Source organism: Micromys minutus (assembly GCF_963924665.1).
Source record: "Micromys minutus genome assembly, chromosome: X".
Taxonomy (NCBI): Eukaryota; Metazoa; Chordata; class Mammalia; order Rodentia; family Muridae; genus Micromys; species Micromys minutus.
This window is the reverse complement of record NC_137970.1, coordinates 3059392-3080416: the sequence shown is the minus strand read 5'-3', so window position 1 is coordinate 3080416 and position 21025 is coordinate 3059392. Positions and strand designations below refer to the sequence as shown.

Below are 21025 nucleotides of genomic sequence, written 5' to 3'. Positions count from 1 at the left end.
TTTTCTGAAGTGAACACAAATGAATGGCTAAGGCAGACTCATGAGGGAACATTTTGCTGAGGCAGGCACAGGAGAAAAGATGTTCTGCTAAAGCAAACACGTGAAAAGATACGTGATGAAAAATTATTTGCCAACAACACTCATGTATTGGTTGGCTTTACAGTGAGTAGTTGAGCTCTATTTGTTGGGACTCCATGAGAGAAACGCACCAAAATAACACTGCTCTAACATCATTTGTTGAGAAGACAAGAACATGATTCTTCTTCCTGTAAACTTCATCTGGACCTTTGTAAAACAGTGTCCATACACTCAAGATCTAATTCTGACTGTTCCTTCTGCTCCATTGACTGGGAATCTGCCCCTCAAACTACACAGGGTTTTATACAGCTATGTAGTGTCTAACATTAGTTTCAATGGTTCATCCGACTTTATTACCCCTGCCAAATGTACTAACCATCAGTTTTCTCAATTTCCCCCTCCGCTCTTTTTCATAAAAAAATATGTATTTGGTTGTGTGTGTATGTGTGTGTGTGTGTGTGTGTGTGTGTGTGTGTGTGTGTGTGTGTGTGCATTAATTTTTCCTACATGGACATATGTGTTTCATGTTGGTGCCTGGTGCCTTCTAAGGCCAGAAATAATGTCTGATTCCCTGGAACTGGAATCTCAAGCATCTCTGAGCTGCCATGCTGGTGCGGGTATCTAAATCCAACTCTTCTTTGTGCAAGAACTGCAAGTGGTCATAACTGCTGAGCCATCCCTCCAGGGTCTTTTTATTATTTTTTTAAAATAAAACTATCTATTTTAGGGTGAAATTTAATACATGTCACTATATTATAACTTGATTTTGTAGCTTCCATTGGTCAATGTTAGCTGTTTCATTTTCAGGAAGCTGCTGAGGAATCAGCTCTTTCCACACAGGTTTGAGAGGGGTTTATTGAAAACTCTGCAAGTTCCTTCTATAGAGTGAAGTAGAAACTTAAGAGTTCTTTGGAAAGTCAGTTGGATGGTGTTTTGCTGGGGTAAACATGAGAGAACGTTTGGCTGAAGTGGAGACAGGAGAGAGGACATTCTGGTAAAGCAAGCACTTGAAAGGACATGTGATGACGAGTTCTTTGCTAATGACACCAACTGCTTTACATTTTATAGTTGGGCTGCATTTGTCAGGACTCCACAGAGAGAAAAAGCACTGAAAAAAAAAAAAAACTTCTGGGGGTTGCAGTTTCTTGCCAGGCTGATTATCAGTTGAGGCAGACCCATGGTGAGGCAAGGCACGTGGAGGACACATGATGTTTGGAGAGAGTTTAAAAAGGAGTCAATAGACAGAGACAGAGGCTCGGTTTGGCTTGCTCATAGAGCTAGCTGTGCAATTCTTGTTGGTCTTCCCTGATCTTCCCTTCCCTGAGAGAGACACAGCCAAGAACTTCTCGTAGCATTCCTCCAGGTCCCTTCTGATGACTTGAGGATGAGGCCTGACTGTCTCTGCTGGGTAGTGCCACCGCTGCTGAGTCATGTTTGCTCTCCTGACTCTACTGAACCGAACCACTGATGTATCCGTGAAGTGTTTGCTGGTGGACTGAGCTTCCACTGCTGACCTGTGAACTGAACTGCTGGTTTCCAGACAACACAGAAGGGGGTTGCTGCAAAGAACCTTTTTTAAACAGGTCCACTTCCCCCTGTTTTCCACTACCTCTGGTGGCTGGTGGACTAAAAGGGAGGTTGACATGTTTAAGAACCATCATTTAAAATTGGTTTTGAAAAAGAAAGTAAAGTTAACCTTTTCATCAGTCACATTTATTTTAAGATTAGTGATATCTTTTTGTTTTGCTTTTTTTAAAGCCTCGATACTTTTTTGACTGGCTTTGTGAAATAAATTCTTAGATATCTGCCCTTTAATTTGTTCTTGGCCACTGTCAGACTTTGGGGAGTTGTTTTTGGTTTTGGTTTGTTTGGGTTTCTTTATTGCTGTTGTTGTTTTAAGTGCTTGTGCTAGTGTGTATGAAGGCCAGAGGAAAACTTCGGGTGTCATATTTTAAGATGTCATTTATCTCCTTTGAAAGGTGCTCTCACCAATTAGACTAGACAGGCTGCTGATCAAGCTCCAGCTTATCTCTGCCTCCTCAGCCCTGAGATATAAACCTCTACTACACCCAGCATTACTACATGAATTTCAGGGCTCAAACTTGGGTCTTTATGTTTACAAGACAAGCAATTGAGTGATTCAACTATCTCCCCAATCTCTAGTGTCCATCCTTAGTTTTCATGTATTTTAAAGTAAACTTCTAAATATCTTTGATGGAATTTGACAGGAATTTGTGATCTTAGACGTCTGTTTGGATGAATAAACATCTTTACATTTATTTTGAGATATGAATTCCCAATCCTGTTTGTACGACCATAGTGCTGGGGTTACAGGCAAGCACCACCACACCCCACTGAAACTGTCTTTGAATCCACTGACAACAGTACACATTTCTATTGTTTTAACTCTTGTTGGGCTTCTTTTGGTGATGTTTATAGGTTTCAGGACAATTTGAGTTATACTTATTTAAGTAACTAAATGTAGTATGAATTTTAAATTTGACATAAACATAATCATTTCTAATTTAGAAAAACAAGATTTTTTAAAAATGTATGGATCTCATGGTTTATCCATTGAGATAGCTCAATGGATAAGAGCTTGCTACTAAAGCACTCTGAGCCTCGGCACAATGTAAAAGTTGGGCACATGTATGTAAACCAAGTACTATGACGCAGAGACAGGAAGATCCTAGAGGCTCATTTCCCAGCCAGCCTAGTTGAAAGGTGAGCTTTAGGTTCACTAAGATGTCCTTTGTTAAAACATTAGATGGAAGACTAGACAGATGTGGCTCAGAAGTTAAGAGAGCTGGCTGTTCTTCCAGAGTATCAGAGTCCAATTCCCATATCAGCTCACAACCATGTCCAAGTGGATCTGACACCATCTTCTGGTCTCTGCAGACACTAGTCACTCTTATGGTATACTGGCATACATACAGGCATATAAATAAACATATAAATACATAAGTAAATATGGAGAGAAATGGACATCTGAGATAGAAATGGACATCTGGTGTCAGCTTTCTGACCTCCATGTGTGAGTTTATGTGTTTACGTTACACACACACATTCACACACTGATCTTTCATTTTGAAGACTTGCTGCATTCTGTTATTTTGCTGTTAAACATTCATAGTATTTTTATGTATATCACCATGTCACCTGCAAACAAACATATTCTTTCAACTATAGTTTTTCTCCTTTTATAATCTTATTATAGTGGCAAGGACTGTGTATGTCCTGAATAAGAATCTGGCTTGGCCAGTGGTAGTGGACTATCATTCAAGAGTGAAAACTGCAAACATCTTTTTCTTATTCTTGATCTTGTAAAAAGATTTATTTCTTTATTTATGTAAATGGGTGTGTTGTTTTCTTGTACATCCACATGACAGAAGGGAATCAAATCTGACGTGGTTGCTGGGAATTGAACTCAGAACCTCTGGAAGAGCAGACAGTGCTCTTAATCACTGAGCCACTTCTCCAAACCCTTATTCTAGATCTTAAGAGAAAAAAGTTTGGTTTTTAACCAAAAAGAATAAGTCTACATGTAGGTTTATGCAAATGTTCTTTATCAAGTTGAGGAAGTTTTTTTTTTGTTTTTTTTTTTTTACCTAGTTTGCTAAGATTTTTATTCTTAAATCATAAAAGGTTGCTAAATGTGCTCAGTCTTTTCTATATCAACTGATACAATCATATTTTCTTCTTTTTTTGTCTTCCTTTATTAACCAGACCATTCTCTGAGTGAGATAACCCAGTCACAAAAGAACAGACATAATATGCAGTCACTGATAATGGGATGCTAACCCCAGAGGCTCGCACTGCCCCAGAAACAACTCACAGACTGTATGAAGTCCAAGAAATAAAGAAAACAAAACAAAACAAAACAGAAAAATCTCTATACAACAAGAAAACTTTGACTATTTCCATGTTACATTTTGTTTTACATGTACTTTATGCTCATTGTAACTATTAAGTTTTCAATGCATACTATCAAACCTTTAAAAAAATCAAGTACTGACTAAAAATATATTCATACAGTTTTATGTAAAATTTATTTTAAAATCTGAAAAAAAAGTACTGACAAAAATGTATTGAATAATTTTATGCAAACAATGCTTAAAATCTGTACATTTATCTTTGTTTTGTAAAATAAAGTTGTTAAAAAAACAGATACAAGTGCAGATTTTAAAAAGCATTTTGGCATAAAACTATATGAATATATTTTTGTCAGTATTTGATTTTTTAAAGGTTTGATAGTATGCATTGAAATCTTACTAGTCACAATATGCATAAAGTACATGTAAAACAAGACATAACATGGAAATAGTCCAAGATTTCTTGGTGTGTATAGATTAAACATAATGATTTATAATACCAAGAATTGCCACAAGGCTATCTTCTTAACTCTTCTATTATTAGTGATTTAAGGTCTAGGTGTACCAGACTCTGAGAAGGTGCTATACATTTACTGTTTTTATTCCAAGAAGGACTGAGACTTCCACATTTTGGCCTTTCTTTTTTGAGCCTCATATGGCTTGTGAGTTGTTTCTTAAGTATTCAGAGCTTTCTGGGGCCAGTATGCAATTATCAGTGACTGCATGTTATGTCTGCTCTTTTGTGACTGGGTTATCTTACTCAGGTTTATATTCTCTAGATACATCCATTTTCCTAGGAATTTCATAAAGTCATTATTTCTAAGAGCTGAATAATACTACATTGTGTAAATATGCCACAATTTCTGTATCTATTTCACTGTTGAAGGACATCTGAGTTCTTTCCAGCTTCAGGTTATTTTAAATAAGGCTGCTATGAACATGGTGGAGCATGTGTCCTTATTGTATGTTGGAGCATCTTTTGAGTATATGCCCAGAATTGGAATTACTGGGTCTTCAGGTAGTACTATGTCCAATTTTCTGAGGAACTCCCAGACTGATTTCCAGAGTGGTTGTACCAGCTTACAACAGTGGAGGAGTGTTCCTCTTTCTCCACATCCTTGCCAGCATCTGCTGTCATCTGAGTTTTTGATCTTAGCTATTCTGACTGATGTGAGGTGGAATCTCAGGGTTGTTTTGATTTGCATTTCTCTGATGACTAGGTATGTGGAGCATTTCCTTGGGTGCTTCTCAGCCATTTGATATTCCTCAGTTGAGAATTATTTGTTTAGCTCTGTCCCCCATTTTATAATAGAATTGTTTAATTCTCTGGAGAATGTCTTGAGTTCTTTGTGTATATTGGATAGTAGACCTCTATCAGAAGTGGGATTGGTAAAGATCATTTCCTAATCTGTTGGCTGCCATTTTGTTTTCTTGACAGTGTCCTTAGACTTATAGAAACTTTGCAATCTCATTGAGTCCCATTTATCGATTCTTGATCTAGAGCACAAGCCATTGGTGATCGGTTCAGGAAATTTTCCCTTGTGCCTATGTGCCTACTTTCTCTTCTAATAGTTTCAGTGTACCTGGTTTAATGTGGAGATATTTGATACAGTTACACTTGAGCTTTGTACAAGGAGATAAGAAAGGATACATTTTCATTCTTTTGCATGCTGAGTGCCAGTTGGACCAGCACCATTTGTTGAATAGGCTGTCCTTTTTCCATTGAATGTTTTTATCTCCTTTGTCAAAAACCAAATGACCATAGGTGTGAGAGTTCATTTCTGGATCTTCTATTCTGGTCCATTGATCTACCTTCCTATCTCTGTACCAGTACTGTGTGTGTGTGTGTGTGTGTGTTTTTAAACACAATTGCTTTGTAATATAGCTTGAGGTCAGGGATGGTGATTCCCGCAGAAGTATTCCTCTTGTTGAGAATAGATTTCAATATTCTAGGTTTTTTGTTATTTCAGATGAACTTGCAAGTTGCACTTTCCAACTCTATAAAGAATTTAGTTGGAATTTTGATGCGGATTGTATTGAATCTGTAGATTGCTTTTGGTAAGATGGCCATTTATACAATGTTGATCCTTCCAATCCATGAGCATGGGGGATCTTTCCATCTTCTGAGATCTTCTTCAATTTCCTTCTTTAGAGATTTGAAGTTCTTGTCATACAGTTCCTTCACTTGCTTAGTTAGCATCACACTAAGATATTTCATATTGTTTGTGACTATTGTGAAGGGTATCTTTTCTCTAATTTCTTTCTTAACATGTTTGTCCTTTGAGTAGAGGAAGGCTACTGATTTGTTTGAGTTCATTTTATACCCAGCCACTTTGCTGAAGTTGTTTATCAGTTGTGAAAATTCTCTGGTGGAATTTTTGGGGTCACTTAAGTATACTATTATATCATCTGCAAATAGTGATATTTTTACTTCTTCCTTTCCGATTTGTATCCCTTTGATTTCCTTTTGCTGTCTAATTACTCTGGTCAGAACTTCCAGTACCATGTTGAATAGGTAGGGGGAGAGTGGGCAGCCTTGTCTAACTCCTGATTTTAGTGGGATTGCTTGAAGTTTCTCACCGTTTAGTTTGATGTTGGCTATGGGTTTGCTGTATATTGCTTTTATTATGTTCAGGTATGGGCCTGCTTTTTCCAAGACTTTTAACATGAAGGGGTGCTGAATTTTGTCAACTGCTCTCTCAGAATCTAGTGTATTTTTTTTGATTGTTTATATGGTGGGTTATGTTGATGGATTTTCATATATTAAACCATTACTGCAGCCCAGGGATGGAGCCTACTTAATCATGGTGAATGATCAATTTGATGTGTTCTTAGATCAAAAATTTTATTGAATATTTTGGGGTGTTGAAATCTCCCACTATTATTGTGACTGTTACAATGTATGTTTTGAGTTTTAGTAGGGTTTTTTTTTTAATGAATATGGGTACTCTTGTATTCCATCTATTATTCTTTGTAGGGCTGGATTTGTGGTCAGATATTGTGTAAATTTAGTTTTGTCCTTGAATATCTTGGTTTCTCCATCTATGGTGATTGAGAGTTTTGCCGGATATAGTGACCTGGGCTGGCATTTGTGTTCTCTCTTTTATTTTAAACAACTTTATTTTAAAAAACAAAGATAAATGTACAAATTTTAAGCATTTTTGCATAAAAGTATACAAATACATTTTTGTCAATGCTTGTTTTTTTTAAAGGTTTGACAGTGTACATTAAGATCTTACTAGTAAAAATGAGCATAAACTACATGTAAAACAGGATGTAACGTGGAATTAGTCAAAGTTTTCTTGGTGTGTAAGGATTAAGCATAATGTTTTTATCTTTTATTTATTTATTTTTTTCTTGAACTTCATATAGTCTGTGAGTTGTTTCTGGAGTGTTCAGAGCTTTCTGGGGTCAGTATCCAATTATCAATGACTGCATATTATGTCTGTTCTTTTGTGACTGGGTTATCTCACTCAGGATGATATTCTCTAGATGCATCCATTTTCTTAAGAATTTGGTTAAGTCATTGTTTCTGATAGCTGAGTAGTACTCCATTGTGTAAACGTACCACAATTTTTGTATCCATTCATCTACTGAAGGACATCTGGGTTCATTCCAGCTTCTGGCTATTATAAATAGAGCTGCTATGAACATTGTGGTGCATGTGTCTTTGTTGTATGTTGGGCCTTCTCTGTGGTAGATGACCAGAAGTGGAATAACTGGGTCTTCAGGTAGTACTATGTCCAATTTTCTGAGGAATTGCCAGACTGATTTCCAGAGTGGTTGTACCAGTTTACAACCCCACCAACAGTGGAGAAGTGTTCCTCTTTCTACACATTCTCGCCAGCATCTGCTGTCATCTGAATTTTTGATCTTGGCCAATGTGACTGGTGTGAGGTGGAATCTCAGGGTTGTTTTGATTTGCATTTCCCTGATGGCTAATGATGTTGAGCACTTACTTAGATGCTTCTCAGCCATTCGATATTCCTCCAATTAGAACCTTTTGTTTATCCTGAGTGAGATAACCCAGTCACAAAAGAACAGACATAATATGCAGTCAATGATAGTGGAATGCTAACCCCAGAGGCTTGCACTCCCCCAGAAACAACTCACAGACTGTATGAAGTCCAAGAAATAAAGAAAACAAAACAAAAAAAAAATATTTACAAAACAAGAAGACTTTGACTATTTCCATGTTGCGTTTTGTTTTGCATGTACTTTACGCTCATTGTAACTATTAGGTTTTCAATGCATACTGTCAAGCCTTTGAAAAAATCAAGTACTGACTAAAAAATATATTCACATAGTTTTATGTAAAATTATTTTAATATCTGAAAAAACAGTACTGACAAAAATGTATAATTTTAAGCAAAAAATGTTTAAAATCTGTACATTTATCTTTGTTTTGTAAAATAAAGTCGTTTAAAAAAAAAGAACCTTTTGTTTAGCTCTGGACCCCATTTTTTAATAGGGTTGTTTGGTTCTCTGGCGTCTAGCTTCTTGAGTTCTTTGAATACCTTGGATATTATGCCTCTATCTGATGTGGGGTTGGTCAAGATCTTTTCCCACTCTGTTGGTTGCCGTTTTGTTTTCTTGACAGTGTCCTTATCCTTACAGAAACTTTGCAATCTCATTAAGTCCCATTTGTCAATCTTTGACCTTAGGGCATGAGCCATCTCATACTGACAAAGTTACAGTACTTCTGAAAATTAGTACTTTTCATCCAGAATATCAAGTATATCAAATATAAATGTCTTTTTAAACATTTTTCAAGATAAGGCCTCACTTTGTAGCACTGGATGTTCTGGAACTTTCTTTGTAACCTAGGCTGGCCTGAGACTTGCAGAGATCCACCTGCCTCTGCTCCTGAGTGCTTCTACCATTGTTATTTTATTATATATTCTCTGTATTTAAATTTCAAATGTTATTTCCTTTTCACCCAGTTCTACCACCCCTACCCCTCCACTTGCTTCCATGAAGATGCTCCCTCTCCCAACCACCCTCTCCACCTCAGTGCCTTGGCATTCCCCTACACAGGGAAAAAGCACCTTCACTGGACCAAAGGCCTCTTCTCCCATTGATGCCAGACAATGCCATCCTCTGCTACACGTGCACCTGGAGCTTGTGTCTCTCCAGGTGTGCTTATTGGTGTTTTAGTCTGGAAGGTTTGGTTGGTTGATAACGTTGTTCTTCCCATCGGGTTGCAGACCCTTTCAGCTCCTTCAGTCCTTTCTCTAGCTCCTTCATTGGGGTCCCCTTGTTCAGTCCTATGGTTAGCTACAAGCATCCTCAACTGTATCTGCAGAGCCACTGAGGAGGCATTCATATCTGGCTTCTGCCAGTAAGCAATTCTTGGAATCAACAACAGTGATTGGGTTTAGTGGCTGAACTTGGGGTGGACCCCCAGATGAGGCAGTCTCTGGATGATCTTTTCTTCAATCCCTGTTTCTCTATTTGTACCATTATTTCCTCCCATGAGTGTTTTGTTCTCCCTTATAAGAAAGACTGAGGCATCCACCTTCTCGCCTTCCTTCTTTTTGAGGTTCATAAGGTCTGTGAATTGTTTCTTGGATATTCAGAGCTTTTTAGGGCTAATATCCATTTATCAGTGAGTGCATACCATGTGTGTTCTTTTGTGACTGGGTTACCTCACTCAGGATGATAGCTTCCAGTTCTATCCATTTGCTTAGGAATTTCATGAAATCATTGTTTCTGATAGCTGAGTAGTGCTCCATTGTGAAAATGTACCACACTTTCTGTATCCATTCCTCTGTTGAAGGACATCTTTCAAGCTTCTGGCTATTATAAATAAGGCTGCTATGAACATAATGGTGCATGTGTCCTTGTTATATGTTGGAGTGACCTTTGATCAGCAATGGAATAACTGGGTCTTCAGGTAGTACTATATCCAATTTTCTGAAGAATTGCCAGAGTGATTTCCAGAGTGGTTGCACAAGCTTGTAATCCCACCAAAAATGAGGAGTGTTCCTATTTCTCTGCATCCTCACCAGCATCTGCTGTCACCTCAGTTTTTGATCTTAGCCATTTTGATTATTGTGAGGTGAAATCTTAGGGTTGTTTTGATGACTATGGATGTTGAGCATTTCTTTAGGTGCTTCTTGGCCATTTGGTATTCCTCAGTTAAGAATTCTCTGTTTAGCTCCATTTTGTATAGGTTTTTTTGTTTTTTGTTTTTTTTTTTTTTTGATTCTCTGGAGTCTAACTTCTTGAGTTCTTTGTATATATTGGATACTAGCCCTCTTTTACCCATCTGTTGGTTGCAGTTTTTTCCTCTTGACAGTGTCCTTAGCCTTACAGAAGATTTGCAATTTCATGTGGTCCCATTTATCAATACTTGATCTTAGAGCATAAGCCATTGGTATTCTGTTCAGGAAATTTTTCCCTGTGCCTATGTGTTCTAAGCTCTTCCCCACTTTCTCCTCTATTAGTTTCAGTGATTTAATGTGGAGGTCTTTGATCCACTTCGACTTTGAGCTTTGTACCAGGAGATAAGAAAGAATCGATTTGCATTCTTCTACATGCTTACTGCCAGTTAAACCAGAACCATTTGTTGAAAATGCAGTCCTTTTTTCATTGAATGTTTTTTTAATTTTTTCCCCAAATATTTTTATTGGAAATTCTCTGCATTTAGATTTCAGATTTTATGCCTTTCCCACAATCCCATCCCCCGTACTCCTTCTATTCCATCCATGAAGGTGCTCCTTCTCCCAACCACCCTCTCCTACCTCAGCACCTTGGAATTCCACTACACTGGGAAAACCTACCTTGATTGGATGTTTTTTAGCTCCTTTGTCAAAGATCAAGTGACCATAGGTGTGTGGGTTCATTTCTGGGTCTTCAATTCTGTTCCAATGATCTACCTGCCTTTTTCTGTACCCATACCATGTGGTTTTTATCACAAATGATATGTATTATAGCTTGAGGTTAGGGGTGGCGATTCCCCCAAAAGTTCTTTTATTGCTGAAAATAGTTTTTTGTTATCCTAGGGTTTTCATTATTCCAAATGAATTTGAAAATTGCTCTTTCTAGCTCTATTTAGATTGAGTTTTAATTTTGATAAGGATTGCAGTGAATCTGTAGATTGCTTTTGGCAAGATGGCAATTTTTACAATGTTGATCCTTCCAATCAATGATCATGGGAGACCTTCCCATCGTCTGAGATCTTCTTCAATTTCCTTCTTCAGAGACTTGAATTTCTTGTCATATAGATATTTAATGTGCTTAGTTAGGATCACACCAAGGTATTTTATATGATTTGTAACTATTGTAAAGGGTTTCTTTTCCCTAACTTCTTTCTCAGCATGTTTGTTTTTTTCAGTAAAGTAAGGCTACTAATTTCTTTGAGTTAGTTTTTATATCCAGCCACTTTGCTGAAGTTGTTTATCAGGTATAGGGGTTCTTTGGTGGAATTTTTGGGATCACTGAAATCTACTATCATATTATTTTCAAATAGTGATATTTTTACTTATTCCTTTCCAATTTGTATCCCTTTGATTTCTTTTTGCTGTCTAATTGTTCTGGCTAGAACCTCCAATACTATATTGAATAGGTAGGGGTGAGAGTGGGCAGCCTTGCCGAGTCCCTGATTTTAGTGGGATTGTTTCTAGTTTCTCACCATTTAGTTTGATGTTGGCCTCTGGCTTGCTGTATATTGCTTTTACTAGGTTTACCTATGGACCTTGAATTCATGATCTTTTCAAGACTTTTAACATAAAGGGGTGTTGAATTTTGTCAAATGTTTTCTCAGCATCAAATGAGAGATGATCATGTGTTTTTTTTTTTTTCTTTTGAGTATGTCTATATAGTGTATTACGTTTATGGATTTCTGTATATTGAACCTACATCCATGAGATAAAGCCTACTTGATCATGGTGAATGGTCATTTTGATATGTTCATAGATTCTGTTTGCAAGAATTTTATTGAGTATTTTTGCATCGATGTTCATGAGAGAAATCGGTATAAAGTTCTCTTTCTTTGTAGAGTCTTTGTGTGGTTTACATATGAGAGTAATTGTAGCTTTAAAGAATGAGTTTGGTAGTGTTACTTCTCTTTCTATTTTGTGGAACAGTTTGGAGAGTATTGGTATTAGGTCTTCTATGAATGTCTGAGGGAGAGAGAGGTGAAGATTTATAGATAGCCTACCTGTTTCCCAGGGCAGAGTTCCAGAAGCTCTTTTCAACAGACATCCACTTTGGTAGCTGTTTAGAGCACAGCAATATTTGCAGAGGGGCCTGTATTACCTTCTTCTCTTCACCTTCACTAAACACCCCAAGTCATATTTTCTCATTGTCTGCTTTTACAAACCAAATATACTAGGTACTGATTTGGTATGCATTCTCAATACTCAAAAATATATAACTTAGATGAAGAAAGCTATAGTTTAAATCACCAAGTTCAACAGACTGTGGATTTCTATGAAGGTCAAACGTCCTTTGTGTTTTCCCTTCCAGGTCAGTGGCCATAAACCGGTGAGCTCAGCATGCTGCACCAACACTGGAGAGGCTGCACAGTGGAGGCAATCAAACACTGTCAGACACTGGGACTGATTTGGTACCAACTGCTGTGCAAATCTGCTGGCCAGGAACATTACAAGCTGTTAAGTAATGACAGACACATTGGCTGAGATGAAGTTTCCAGAAAGGAAGTGATGGTGCAATGTGGATATTTGTAACCATTAAATAGGAAAAGCTTTACTTCCCAGGCTGAACTTGGCCCAGCTTAAGCCATTTCAACAAGGCATCCTCACAACAAAGAAGAGATGTGATCTGGTTCCATTTCACATCAGCAGATGTCTGGAGAAAACCATCAATGTGAATAAGGGCCACATGCAGTTATGTCTACCTTGATTAAATTACTTTATAGTAAATAAAATGTCTGGGTGATGTTGTTTCCGAAGGGCCTCATCCAGCTCGCCTTCAATTACCAGTCTTCATTCAGAAACATTTCGAAACAGTTTTCTCTGGTGGGTAGGAGAGCTGTAATAAACTAAAACTTTTTGTTTTCAAAATTTTCTATCTAGTGCTTTTGTAAATCTGCAGCTAAATGACATACTAATGACAGGATTTGGGGGAGGGGCTAAGCAGATTTCGGTAAGTGGCTCAATTGTATGAATTCAATAAAGGTAGTCTATATAAAAGGGTTATAAGAATCATGAAGGAAACTGTATATAAGGTTCAAGAATTCCCTTTTTAATTTGTATTTTATATGTGAGTGCTTTATCTACATGTATGTCTGTGTGCCATCTCCATAAAGGCCAGAAAAAAGAATAAGATCCCTTGGAACTGGAGTTACAGATGATTTTAAGCTTCCATATGGGTGCTAGGAATCAAATCTTAAGTCCTCTGGAAGAGAAGCCACTGTGCCTAACCACTGAGCAATGTCTATACCACTTGGATTACAAAACGTTAGCCATCATCCTATAAGAAATTAAGTCACTGGCTAGAGAGATGTCTAAGATGGTTAAGAGCACTGACTGTTCTTCCAGAAGTCCTGAGTTCAATTCCCAGCAACTACATGGTGGCTCACAACCATCTGTAATGGGATCCAATGCCCTATTTTTGTATGTCTGAAGATAGCAACAGTGTACTCATATAAATAAAAATCTTTTTAAAAAAGAACTTAAGTTACAAGGTCAAGTTTATACCCTTCGGTCTCACAGATTCATGCTGGCTGCCAACTCCTAGTGAGCATTACAATCCCCACTGTCAACCCTGTCTGTGCAGTTGAAGCTGGTCTCAAAATTGTCCCTGCCTACTAAGTGTGGCATTACAGGCGTGTACCAGTATGTCTAGATGACACCCGATTCTTTTTCCCTAAAGCTTTATGTGTATGTGTTTGCCTGTATAAGTTTATGTGTCCCACATTCGTGCAGTACTGGCAGAATTCAGAAGGGGTCATTGAATTTCCTGGAACTGAAGTTGCAGGTGGTTATAAGCTGCTCTATTTTGGAACTGCAAAGTGCGTCCTGATCTTTTCTGCAAGAATAGCAAGTGCTCTTAGCCAGTGAGCCATTTCTCTAACCCCCATCATACCCTATTCCAAGGTTGAAAGTTTAATATTCTCCAACTCAGGGATTGGCAAGGGTTTTCTTACTAAAAGGTCAGATAGTAAATAGTTCAGGCATTCTGTGCCACAGAATCTGTATCCTGACTCCTCAGCTCCCTCACTGTAACATAAAGCAACTCTAGATAGCATGCTAAGCAACTGCTGTAATGGATAACAATAAAACTTCATTTACAAATACAGGTTGAGGGCTGGATTTGCTTAGGGTTCAAGTAGATCTTTTCAAGTATGGTTTGAATGTATTCCCCAGAGGGAAATAGTTCCAAAAGTAAGTAACTTCTCAGTGAGGACAAGAAACATGATGGAAATAGGACCACACTGTATACACAAAGCAGAGGGCACTCTGAAAACACAACTCATCAGCTCAGCCACTTCATCTTTTTATTTTGAATTTTATTTTTAAAAAAAGCTTAGAGAAAAACATGTTAAGTATCAGTAAAGAACAGGACACATGAAGCTAGCTTTACAATAGCAATCTAGACAGCTCTAGGAAAATGAGAGTAAACGGTGAGGGGCAGAGAGCACAGCAAGGCTCCTACTGCAGTTTTCCCTATTGCACATAAAGGTTGCAGATAATTCCCCGTCTTTTATTTTCACAATGAAAACACACTTGTTATCATCTATAACATTCTTCCCAAATACACTATGTCAGCTCTCGATAAAAAGTTCCCCCAGAATGTCCCATCGTTGTGTGTTAAATTCTCCCTATTCTACTTTAGGAAATTTCTTTCCAGATACTCAATGAATCTTTATGGTCTTCTCATTTAATTATTTTAGTGGGCATAGTAAAACATGCCCACTAAAAGTAAAAGGAGGATTATGTGGATTTAGGTCCAAAAGGAAAGAAAACCTAGAAGGTAACGATGCTACTGTGAAGTTACACTTTGAGTGTAACTTTATACATTCACATATTGACTACCCACGAAACAGAAAAAGCATCCTCTGTTCCCCCAAGGCCTGCAAGTAGAATCATCACAGTCATCCCCCAGACACCCATGCAGGTAGTTATCCATGAACACCAGGACAATGGTTTCTGAAAGTGCTTTCAACCACAAAACTTCAGTGCTTTATGCAAGTCTCTGCTTCCTTTTCAGTTTCAGGTTTATTTTTTCCAGCATACACAGGCCCAGACAAATTTCCACTGGCCAAGAGTTGAAGGTGGACTGAGACACCATTATGGTGATGTGAGAAGATGTCCTTCGCTGTGTACTCTCATTTCTACTTCTCCAAAAGCAGCACTGCAGACAAACCCTCCTTGTAATGCTCCCCAATGCTTGGGTGGACAAAACATGGCTGCCCATATGTTCCAAAGGACCACAGTTATAGCATACCCGGCTTAGGAAAATAAAATGAACATTAAAAAATTGATTTGCTCTTCACAATTTGTCAGCAATTAATAATAAGATGTGTCTTCTAATTTAATAAATGTCCATGAAAACTGGGAGTGGAAAAATTTTGCTTTTAGGTCCTGTTTTGAAAGTATTGTCAAAGAATGGTTTTATGGTTTGACATAAGCACCCTCATTCCTATTATACCCTTCTCTGGGTTGTTCAACCTAAGCTTTAAAGGGCGGGTCATTTTAGGTATCAAAGAGATATGGGCAGCATTCAGATGTGTTGCTTCTAAACTCTTGGCTACTAGATTCAACTTACTACATCAGAAGACAGCAGCTGATGCTAGCAAGCCAGAGTCTCACTTAAACACAACAAAAGAGCTTTGTCATTCAACACACAGGAGAAGGACTGCCCCACCTTAATGGAGTCAACATCAAAAGGCAGTTGTGAGAGTGTCAAACCCACTCCTGGTATAACTATGAGCTCAGCAAGGTGCCACCCTAGCAGCTCTCCCTGCAGATGACATTAGACAGATGGTGCTGTCAGCTCCTGGCTACTTTTATTCCCTTAGAACTCATACTGAGAATAAGGAAGGTTACACGAGGATGCTCTGCACGTCTGGTGAGTTGCACAATTGTCTTCTGATTTCAGTGGTGTCTCTGTACCTGGGAACCAGTGGTTCACATTAAATAAATGTGTGATTACATTCACTTCTACTGGAGACAAAGCAAACGAGAGTCTATGCCAGAGCAAATATGAGGCAGATCTTTGCCCTGGAAGGATTTGTCCACTTAGAGCTGAGATAATTTTTTTCTCAAAAGAAGTCTTATTTGTCTATGGAACCACAAGGCATTTGGAGGTCTAGGGGTCTGACCCAGGGTGCTCCTTGCTGTTTGCTTGATGAGACATTTGATATCATAGTGTGATTAGTTTTGCTCCAAGGCCATTGTCACCCTCGGAAGTACCCTGCTTGGTTGGAGTTGATATGCCCAGTCTATGGTGTTGCTAGGAAAAAACACAAAACCTGTAAGTGTGGGATTTCCTTTTCTAGAAAAGCTTAGAATTTCCAGGTAGCTCCACAGAAGGATTATGACAAGGAATAAGTGGGTTTTTACGTTCTCTTTGTCAGAACTATACCACTGCTGGTATGTGATGACAGTGACCCCCTCCCATGCTGCTAGCACTAAATGAGGTCACTCTTATTCTGCAGAATAAGACGTGGGAACTAATAAGACAAAGTTTGACTACAAAAAATGGACTACTAAATTAATTCCATATCGAATTGGAATGACAGCTTCCCAGGATCCTTTGTCTGAATACTCAGCAGCTTGATTAGTCAAAGGAAATCCTCCCTTTCCTACCCATAAGTTGGAATGAAGACGACAAGTCTGAAAGTCTTCTATGTGAATACACAAATCCCCCTCCTCTCTCCTTCAAGTCTATTTTCATATGGAAAACAACCTTGAATTCTGAAAAATGAACACAAAAGGTCTACAGTGCCCTAGTCTGCATTAGTAATCAGTTTGGGTTTTTGGTTTTTTTTTTTTTTTTTTCTTTTTTTTTTGTCACTAACAATTACAAAATAAACAATCACTTAACTTAGCAGGTCATTTCAACTAAGCTTCCTTTCAAACAAGATTTCTTACAAACTTTATCCAAAAGGCTCTCAACCCTTCTGTATTCCATTAGCTGTCATCTACCTCAACTCAGAGTGAAGGGTGACTTGGCTGACTTTCTCAGACAAACCTGACCATTACTCAGCAATTCCAGTCTGGTTCTAGAATGCTAGCTGGCTTTGAAATAGGCAGTTTATGGGCTTTGTGGCATCCTGATGTTCTTCATGCAATCTGGGGACAACACTTCAGTGTAGAACCATTTCTATAAGTAGCTTCATCTTTGCAGGTGACTCCTGGGAAGTCAGGGTGAGGCTCCACATTTTATAAGCAAAGATCAGGACCATGTCTCAAAATAATTTACTTTCATTCACTGAACAAAAACTCAAATAAATAACCAAAATTCTAGTTTTCCTTCTGTCCTGGCAAATGCCAATACTTTCATATTTTACTGTGTCAAAGTAATGAAGATTATAAGACCCTTTAAGAGAAACACAACAGGATTATACTAAGACTAGGCTGCTAAGAGGGTTAAATAGGCAATGTCACTAATGATGTCTTAGTGCTTGTGGGGCACTATTCTTTTCTGTATGCAACAAGGAAAAACATACCATGTTATAAAAGCATCTTTTAGAAACCAGGTTACCAAAAAGTGCTTAGCACTGTAAGAGAGGGGAAGAAACTTTTTCCAAGATTTCTCTCAATATTTTACTTACTTTAGGAGTAGGTAATATATGATAGCTCATCCAGAAAGAATTTAAACTAAAATGCTACATTTCAAACCATGGCCATATTAAGCAGGTGTAGTAGCCTCTCTACCAAAAAATGGCCTCACTTTGTGTGGCACTCAGCATTAAGACATATAAATTATAAATTCCTAAACTTATAGAAAGCAGAATTTTCTACCAGGTTATGTCCCATTACTTTGTTCCCTTTTCCTCATGTAGCAACTAATATTGCATGTATGCATCAGCTCAATGTCTGAAGTTCTCTCTAGGCCTTAAGACTTCTATGGAGCACAGCTGGCCTCATCAGTGCTAGAGGAGCAGGCAGCTCCAGTGTGTACTGTTTCCTTTGGTGCCTGTGCTGCTTATAGGCCTGCAGAAGGTGGTCCTGACTCTGTAGCTCTGGGGCCTTGATAGAGATGTGTGTGTATCACAGCAGCTGTTCTAAGAGTTTAATTGCTGTAATGGGTTCATCAGATTTCTAATGATGGAGACTCAATAACTGGGACAGTTCCACCAGGTCTGATGGCAGAAAGCAAAAATATCTCAGTATATCCAGGAAATAAAGATGTCTCAAGCAAGCTTATTCTCAATGGCAAATGCCTTTCTCACAGTATACACACAAGAGAATATTGACCCTTCCATATCTTGATTAAGAGTTGACTAGTTTTAATTACATGGAGAATCCAAGAGTAAAATGACAAAGAAAGAATAAAGTATGGGTTCTGCTTTAAACTCTCTGGGTGAGCTATTTGTCCCTCACAGGAGAAACCTTGTACCTTAAGAAAATATGAAGACAATGAATCCAAAGATGGGAGGTGCTGTGGGTCATCTTCAGACCTGCTAAGCAACTCAGGAGCAACTAGAGTCCTCCACAAGGGTAGGGGTGGGGGAGCTTATGATGAAGGAACAAGAATCTACTGAAAAAAGAAGAAGGATGGTGTACAGAATTTATGAAGACATGTTGTAGGCTAAGCTAAGCTGTACAACCAGAGAACAAGAGCATGACATATAAAGGCCTGTCCTCACCAACTTACTATGAATGAGAAGAATGAAAATCACTCACAGCCATTATGAATTCTTTGAGAACTGGTGTAAACATAGGCTCCCAGAAATTGGGCAAAACAGAAGTGAGGTACAAAGAGGAAACTATTCATCTGAATGACTATGAATATCATCAGCAACACATTCTAGTGGAGAATGCTGGGTTTCTTCCCTTCAAAAGGAAACACAGAGAAACAGCAGATGATACAGGAAATTACCTGACAGGAGACCAAACTAGGGAGATGAGCATACTGGGCATGTGGGGTCTTTCCCACAAAATCTTGAGAGAGCAGCTTAAAAGCACAAGAAAATGGTGGAAAATATTGAAGTTACATAGAAAACTTGATAACCAAGTCACACAGTGTATGCTGAGAAGATTTGAATGATAAAGCTGTATTTTCATGACAAGACTGAACATTTAAGAAACTCAGGAAGCCAGAGTTAGATTCAGCAATGTAAAGAAATGATCAAAGGAGCAGCATTTCCAGCAGCTGCTCGCTACTGATTGTGATGCTGCTAGAACTTCATTCACAACCATGAAAAGAACTTTCAGACAAAGAAGCTTTCCAGAAGCCAGGTTTCATCTGGGATTGAAGAAAAAGGCATTCTATGAAGAAAAAGCCAGCTGGTTAAAGCAACATTTTAAAAATAGTACTGTCTTTGACCACTAGAACTCAGATAATGTGAAGCTTTGTAACACTTTCTGGAGAAGTTCTTTCTGATTTGGAAAATCTTAGGGCAGTTCATTGCCCCAGCAAAGTAATCCTCACAGTGTATGTACATGTTCTCCAGTTTGCAGGACGGATTGGACTAAAGCCCATCCTGCTTCACCTTCTACTTCAGACGTTAGCAGACAGGATTCTACCTATCAGAACACAGCTGAATATATCAAACGTAATTCCTGAAGAAAGTAAAGGAAGTCAGACTAGAAGAAAGGTTCAAAACTCAGATATGGAACATGGCAACAAGACCTGGTCCACAGGAAGGTTGCTATAGTGAATGCTCCTTGACCAACACCAACTCATACATAAGGAGATAACTCATCTTCGATTCCTGGAGTTATCAAATTTCACAAAAGAAGGTGGGGTCAAAGTGCCAGCTACCTAATAGTTTTAAAAAGTCAGATTTGGGAGTTTTTGTTTGTTTGCTTGCATGCTTGTTTTGTTTTTGGACTTTCCTATCTCTCCTAAAAGAACAGAAATGGTAACTCATTAAAAGGCTTTGGATGTGCATGTTTAGTAACAAAAGTTCCGATTGAAACAAAGCACCAGAATGATTTTCATCTTCTAGGTGTTGAAAATATTACCAATGGGGAAGTAATTATAAGTATCGAAGTTTTTGTCATAGAGATAGTTGACATTGGAAACTCAGTGTTTACTTGAACATACATATTTTTATAATTTATAGCAAAGCAAGTTCTATATTCTATGTAGTGTGATTTTGGAATTACTTTGTTTGGATTTTTTAAAGTAAAATTTATGTAAAATAAAAACAAAGGCTTCAATCTTTACTTTGCAGGTTAATTTTTTCACATTAAAATCTCTTTCCTCAAACTATAGTCTATGGCCTCTTCTGTTTCTTGCTGCCTTCTCTTCCCCAGATAACAGCAATTACATGTTATCTTGAACCCTGTGGTGGACACACCTCAGTCCTTATCAGTTACCTTCTAGGCAGTGAGTACTGCCGTGGTATCATCAGCAGTTTCCCAGTACCTCACGCCCTCAGCTTAATTCAAACAGAAGAACGAACATGATTTGCCTTTGGTTTTAAACATTTTAGTAACTCTTTTATAGAGATTTCCAGAGAAGGAAGTAGACTTCTCACACACCCCCAAATATTAAAATGCTCTTGGAAAACCCCAGTGCACACAGTTTTTGCAGCGCTAGGGTGGAACCCAGGGTCTAGTGAGCTATAGGCAAGTACCCTAGTACTTTCCAACTGAGATAAAACTCCAGCCTATGGACACACTTACTAATCCTCAGTCTAGGAGCAACACAAGGAGAACAGGCAAGACAGTAGGACACAGCCGTGTAAGTCTTCAGAGCCAGAGGTTCCACTATCTGCTGCAACACCAGCATCTGGCACCACTGGAATTCTGATCTCAGTTTCTTTTCTTCATTGTCATTTGTCTAACTTGTCCTCCCAACCTGATGTTTCTTGAGCCAGGTAGCCTGGCACGATAGCATAGCAATGAAGCCCCTTATCTGCCCCACCATGCTCAGATGCTAAAGGAGGATGAAGTGAGAGACCATTAAAGCATGCTATGGTTTTGTTT

At 38.3% G+C, this 21025-nt stretch overlaps 1 protein-coding gene across 1 annotated transcript in view; it reads left to right on the top strand.

Annotated features, from left to right (window-relative positions):
• Nucleotides 1-13505, top strand: part of CHST7 (carbohydrate sulfotransferase 7) — a 30034-nt gene extending 16529 nt beyond the window's left edge. Inside the window, exon 2 of the mRNA XM_080910505.1 lies at nucleotides 12423-13505. The gene's annotated coding sequence lies outside the window, so the exon portion shown is untranslated. The remainder of the gene's footprint in view (nucleotides 1-12422) is intronic.
• The last annotated feature ends 7520 nt before the right edge of the window (nucleotides 13506-21025 follow it).